We start from the raw sequence: 6,314 nt of genomic DNA on the forward strand, positions 1-6,314 counted from the left end.
GAATGACGTACGTATATGGTAAAATATATGACTAATAATTTCTATAAAAATCGTTTTGGAAAAATGTAATTCTGTGTATAATAAAAAACTAAAAATAAAAATAAGCATCACCTACCTACAAAGAGGAGTTTTGTCTCATTCTTTTGCAATCCAAGTTAAAAAGAAACATGGAAGGGAAAAAGGGGTAAGAAGCTCGAGATCAGCTGCGTACAACCAGGTTGGCTGCTGATCTGGCAGATTCCTCGGTCGGATTTTACGGTCGGATGTTCATCTTCATTGCGGCTTCTGATTTTGTCTGCGTGGCCCCTGTACACACGCTCCGTTTTGCATTTGGATCCTTTCTAGCTATCTGGAGGGGGATATTTGGGGTCTCACAGCTCAGGGGTCTCTTTCCTACCTGCCTTTGCATGGAGTAAATCCATTCAATTAGAGCAGAGGCTGCTGGTAGCTGTATAATCACAAATTTATGGCCGGGTGACGTATCTCCTCTCCCACAATGGAGTCCCAGTGACATTAAACAGAAAATTGATGAGAGAGAAGCGAAATTTAATCTCTTTTCCCCCCATCCAGGCATTTAAATGTTGTTTTGCCTTCCCTGGCTTTTTAACTCTTCCCATACCAGGGTGCCCAGCCAATGCTGCGGAGTGGCACTACAAGGGTGCACATACATATTTATTCCTGGCAGCACTCCTCCTCCTCCTCCTGCACTCAGCAGTGCAATGCAAACAACACGACTGTGCAGGGACATCCAGATCTTTATTGGGGGGAGATGCACTTACCTTTGGCTTAAAGAAACAGCATTAAGTCCACAGAAATCATGCAATGCCACCCCCCAACCCCCCACCATCCAGCAATGCAGCCCCCATCCCCCTCCCTCTGTCCAGTCCTGGATGGAGATCAAGCCTTGATACATTGTATCATCAGTCAGGAAGGGCCCGAAGAAGAAACGTAGTCGGGCCGGGGTCTTCTCCGCTGGGCGCCTCCGCTTTCCGTCTACTGTCCGCAATCTTCCGGGTTTGCTGCGTTTACCGGAGCTCTTAAAGGAGCCGCGCATTATTCCTTTGCAAGCTGCCAGGGCTGCTATTGTCCACCATGCTTTTTGCAAAGACACCGCCCCAGGGTGTGACGTCCTTGTCCCCTCCCTGAGGCTGAGCCGGTTTGTCTGGCTGGGGACGGGTGCATGTGTGGATTACAAGGCGGATCAGCACAGCAGGCTGGGAGGACATTGGGATTCAGCTGGAAGGGGAATGTGCATGCAGAGCTGCACCAGACTCCATGGAACAATCACTTCTAGCACTTTGTAGCCCAGATATTATTAGAGAATATATTGGATCTGCCTGGAATTTTACCAAAACAGTAGAATTCTCCAGAATCTGATTTTTTTTTCTGAACTTCGCACAAATTCAGCAATTCCAACTGGCTGAAGTGTAGAGAGGAAAATGGTGAAAAAAAAATTACCACAGCTCAACTATTCAGAGATGATTTTACAGCCCCATTAACTATTAATCAGCTCTTGGCCAATCAGTTTGATTATAGACCCATCGCTCAGGAACGATCTTCACTCTGCAGCGGGTAGACCTCAGAAATAGTGGTGTAACTAGAGTCCCATGGGCTCCAAACAAAATTTGGACCTGGGCCCCCACCTCCATGTTGGTCAGATGTATGGGCCATTGTAGCGTTACAGATCCTATAAAAATATTTTTGTTCACCCTCCATGTAATAATGTCCCCATCCAGGCACCTTCTTGTAATGATGTCCCCTCCGTCCTGGCCCCTTTTCTGTAATAATGTGTCCCATCCTGTAATGTCCCTCATCCTAGGCCTTTTCCTGGTATAATGTCCCCTGTTCTGGGCATCTTCCTGGTATAATGTCCCCCCTCCATGTAATAATGTTCTCATTCAGGCGCCTTCCTATAATAATGTCCCCCATCCTCTAATAATGTCCTTCATCTTAGACCCCTTCCTAGTATAATGTCCCCCTTTCTATGCTCCTTCATGTTATAATGTCCACTATATTGGGCCTCTTCCTGGCATAATGTCCCCCATCCTGAGAACCTTCCAGTAATAATGTCCCTTGTCATGGGCCCCTTACTGTAATAATGTCCCCCATCCAGGGCCTCTTCCTGGTATAATGACCTCACCCTGGGCCCCATTCTGGTATAATGGCCCCAATTTTTGGTCCCCTTGCTTGTATAATGTTTTACAAAAATATTAGAATTCTCCCCAAATCTGTTTTTTTATTCACTTTGCACAAATTCAGCAATTTCAACCAGCTGAAGTGTAGAGAGAAAAATGATGAAAAAAAAAATTTACTCACCTGTTCTCATGCAGCAGCTCACCGCTCAGTGATGATTTTACCGCCACATCAACGGTCTAATCAGCTGTTAGTCAATCAGTGGTTTAATTACAGACCCACTGTCACACCAGGTGTGGGAAAGACTTAGTGCAACACAAAGGGAAGAGGGGAAGGGAGCCCAGACTCTAGGGAAAGGGGGAAAGTGGAGACCTCCTAGGTTGATCTAGCGTCACCCTGTCTCCCCTAACGTCCCTGTATTAGCTCTTCATCAATCGTCGCTGCACTCGTGCCTCGCCCTGTCTTTCCCTGGCGTATGGCTAAAGCTAGGGAAGGGAGGAGATGAGCACTAGTCGATCTCCACTAAACACTATAGACAACAAGGGTGAACAAACAGGGGGAAATTGCTTAGCTTAGGTTTAGATGACTCCAGACAAATGCGCACACGTCCTCAAGCTCCAGAGAGGATGAAGTACTGCTCTTGCTAAAGCCTTCAGAAGTAGTAATGAATATTGCTGGCACCTCCCTCTGAAACACAGCAGGTATTTATACCCAGGCCAGGGTGTTAATTAGCCAGAGGGAGGTAGCCGCTGGGTCCTAGAGACAGCCTCTAAGAAGATGTCTGTAATGCCAAATGTAGAGATCTCCTGCAACCAACTGCAGGGCGACTGTCTGTCACTTCTGACACACCCGTGACAGTACCCCCCCTTTACGAGTGGCCTCCGGACACTCAGGACCGGGTTTCTCAGGATAAGAGGTGTGGAATGAACGAATCAATCTGGGAGCATTCACCTCTGACGCTGAAACCCACATCCTCTCCTCTGAACCATAGCCTTTCCAGTGCACCAAGTATTGTAGAGAATGACGTTGGAGACGAGAATCTACAATCCTCGAAATCTGGAACTCCAGATTACCATCAACCGTTACTTGGCACGGTGGTAGAGGTGAGGGCTCAAGAGGTTGCACATACTGTACTTTTTGAGTAAGGACATGTGGAACACGTTGTGGATCTTAGGGGCCTGAGGAAGTTCAAGATGAAACGCTGCTGGGTTAATGACGACGGTTATTTTATAGGGACCAAAAAACCTAGATCCCAGATTCCAAGAAGGAACTTTCAATCTTATATTCCTGGTAGATAACCACACAAAGTCATTCACATTCAGGTCCCGACCTGGCAAGCGTTTTCTGTCAGCCATACGTTTACACCTGTCTCGCATGATCTTTAAATTACTCAGAACACCCTGCCATACCGAGGAGAGCGACGAAGCAAACCGTTCCTCCTCAGGAACTCCTGAAGCTCCTCCTCCACTAAAGGTACCAAACTGTGGGTGATAACCGTATGCACCGAAGAACGGTGACCTGCCAGTGGATTTTTGATGATGATTATTGTTACGGATCCAGGTGGTGGAACCTCTGTGCTGCGGTGCAAGGAGGGACCAGAGGGGCGTAACTAGGTATCAACTCGGACTGACCAAGGTAGAACGGCGGCTCAATCGACTCCATGAACCAGGGAAGGACCGAGCAGAGGGACCAGGTGCTACTTTGGACCAGTCCTTGTATGAGAGCAGGTGACTCGCACGGGTCAGAAGGCAGGGACTGACCGGTACAGCAGATGAGCACGGCAGGCAGGCTGACGGGTGATCCGGGAAGATGGACTGGCAGACACCACGGGTAACTGGCAGGAGCCTCCAGGTAGGCTGTCTGGTAGGCACGGCAGGTAACTAGTACGTTCTCCGGGTAGGCAGGCAAGCCTGGCCCATAGACAGACTGGCAGGTTAGGACCGTAGGCAGACCGTCGGGCTGGAGAGTGTACTTGGCTGGCCGACACAGGTAGACAGGCTGGCGGACTTGACTGGTAGTCAGGCTGGCGGACTGGACTGGTAGTCAGACTAGCAGCGGGACCTGAGGGCTGAAGCAGAGTTTAGAACACAGAGCTACAACCTTGTGCACGGGCACCTCCATTTTGGAGGAGGTGCCTTTTATATGAGAGGTCCTCCAGCCATTGGCCGGGGACTCCTTAGGATGGCGCGCGTGGCACCTTTAAGAGGGAGGGAGCGCGCGGGCGCCCTAAGCACAATGCTCGGGAAGCTGCGTGCACCGGCAGCAGCAGCAGGAGGGCCGGAATACGCCGGGCCGGGAGCGCGGCGGTAAGGGGGACGGCATCTCTGCCTGTCAGGGGGCAGAGACGCCGATGATACAGTACCCCCCCCCCTTTATGCCCCCTCTTTTTTAGTCCGAAATTTTTTTTTTAAGAAGAAGCGGGGCGTGGATTTTCTCCCTGGGTTCCCAAGTTCTCTCCTCTGGCCCAAACCCCTTCCAATCCACCAGAAAAAAGGTTTTTCCTCTTACCCTCTTGGTGACCAGAATGTTCTCTACCTCATAGACGTCCTCAGCGGAGATCGGAGCTGGGGAGGTACCTGGATCGTCGGAAAAAGAATTAGGAACAACCGGTTTGATGAGGGATACGTGGAAGGAGTTGGGAATCCGTAAGGTGGCCGGGAGTTTTAACTTGTAGGCCACTGGATTGATTTGCTTGAGGACTTCAAATGGACCGATGAACCGTGGACCCAACTTATAGGAGGGTATTTTGAGACGAACATGTTTGGAGGAGAGCCAAACCTTGTCTCCCGGATGGAATTGAGGCGGATCCAGACGTCTCTTATCAGCATGTCTCTTCATCCGCTCGGAGGATTGAAGAAGTGCGGATCTAGTGTCCTCCCAAATGGTGGAAAATTCGCTGACCAGAGACTCCGCGGCAGGATTGTCCACTGAAGCGGAGACGGGAAACGGAATCCGGGGGTGTTGATCATAGACCACAAAGAACGGGGACTTGGAAGAAGATTCGCTCTCATGGTTATTATAGCAGAACTCTGCCCATGGTAGGAGCTCTACCCAATCCGTATGGTGAGCGTTCAGGAAGTGCCGGAGGAAGCTGGTAAGGATCTGGTTGTTTCGTTCCACTTGGCCATTGGACTGAGGTAAGCAGAGGAGAAATCCAGAGAGACATCCAGCAGCTTACACGTAGCTCTCCAGAAGCGCGACGTGAACTGGACCCCTCGATCAGACACAATGTGGAGGGGTAGGCCGTGGAGACGAAAGATGTGATGGATGAAGTCCTTAGCCAGCACAGATGCAGACGGGAGACCAGGCAGAGTGATAAAGTGGGCCATTTTAGAAAAGCGGTCAGCGACCACCCAAATGACAGTATAAGCGGCAGAAACAGGGAGATCAGTAATAAGGTCCATAGCAATGTGTTGCCACGGGGCAGCAGGTACGGAAAGAGGCAGGAGACGGCCGGCTGGAAGACGTCTGGGAACCTTGTTGCGGGCACAGGATGAACAGGCCGTGACGAAGTCTACAACATCCTTGCGCAGGGAAGGCCACCTGTAATGCCGGGTAATGAGCAGGAAGGTCCTCCGCTGGCCAGCATGGCCGGCTAGTTTAGATGAATGACCCCAGTGAAGAACCTTCTTACGATCTGGAACCGCTACAAATGTCTTACCAGGTGGGAGACATGACAGGTCCAAGGGAGCCACATTCATCACTTTGGAGGGATCGATGACATGCATAGGCTCCTCCTCTTGATCGGAAGACAGGAAGGATCGGGACGTTCTTGTCCGGAGGGCGGTAATGTAGGGTAAAGTTGAAACGGGCGAAGAACAAAGACCACCGGGCCTGACGCGGATTGAGTCTTTGGGCATTTTGTAGATATGCCAGGTTTTTGTGGTCAGTATAGATGACCACCGGGTGCAGAGCCCCCTCTAGCAGGTAACGCCACTCCTCCAGCGCCAATTTGATGGCTAGCAGTTCTCGGTCTCCTATGGAATAGTTGCGCTCGGACGAGGAGAAGAGCTTGGAGAAGAAGCCGCAGGTTAACATTCTCCCGGACGGAGATTTCTGGGTGAGCACCGCTCCGGCTCCGGAAGAGGAAGCTTCAACCTCCAGAAAGAACTGTTTGTTGCAATCCGGACGGTGCAGCATCGGGACAGAAGAGAAGGCTTGTTTTAAGGAGATGAAGGCCT

General features: G+C 50.4%; 1 protein-coding gene across 1 annotated transcript in view; it reads right to left on the reverse strand.

Moving 5' to 3' along the window:
• The window catches only part of BAHCC1 (BAH domain and coiled-coil containing 1), a 132,497-nt gene extending 131,751 nt beyond the window's left edge, over positions 1-746 (reverse strand). Inside the window, exon 1 of the mRNA XM_073682569.1 lies at positions 116-746. The gene's annotated coding sequence lies outside the window, so the exon portion shown is untranslated. The remainder of the gene's footprint in view (positions 1-115) is intronic.
• Between the last annotated feature and the right edge of the window lie 5,568 nt (positions 747-6,314).

Source organism: Phyllobates terribilis, unplaced genomic scaffold, assembly GCF_046119375.1.
Source record: "Phyllobates terribilis strain yellow unplaced genomic scaffold, ASM4611937v1 Scaffold_5__5_contigs__length_657084704, whole genome shotgun sequence".
In the NCBI taxonomy this organism is placed as follows: Eukaryota; Metazoa; Chordata; class Amphibia; order Anura; family Dendrobatidae; genus Phyllobates; species Phyllobates terribilis.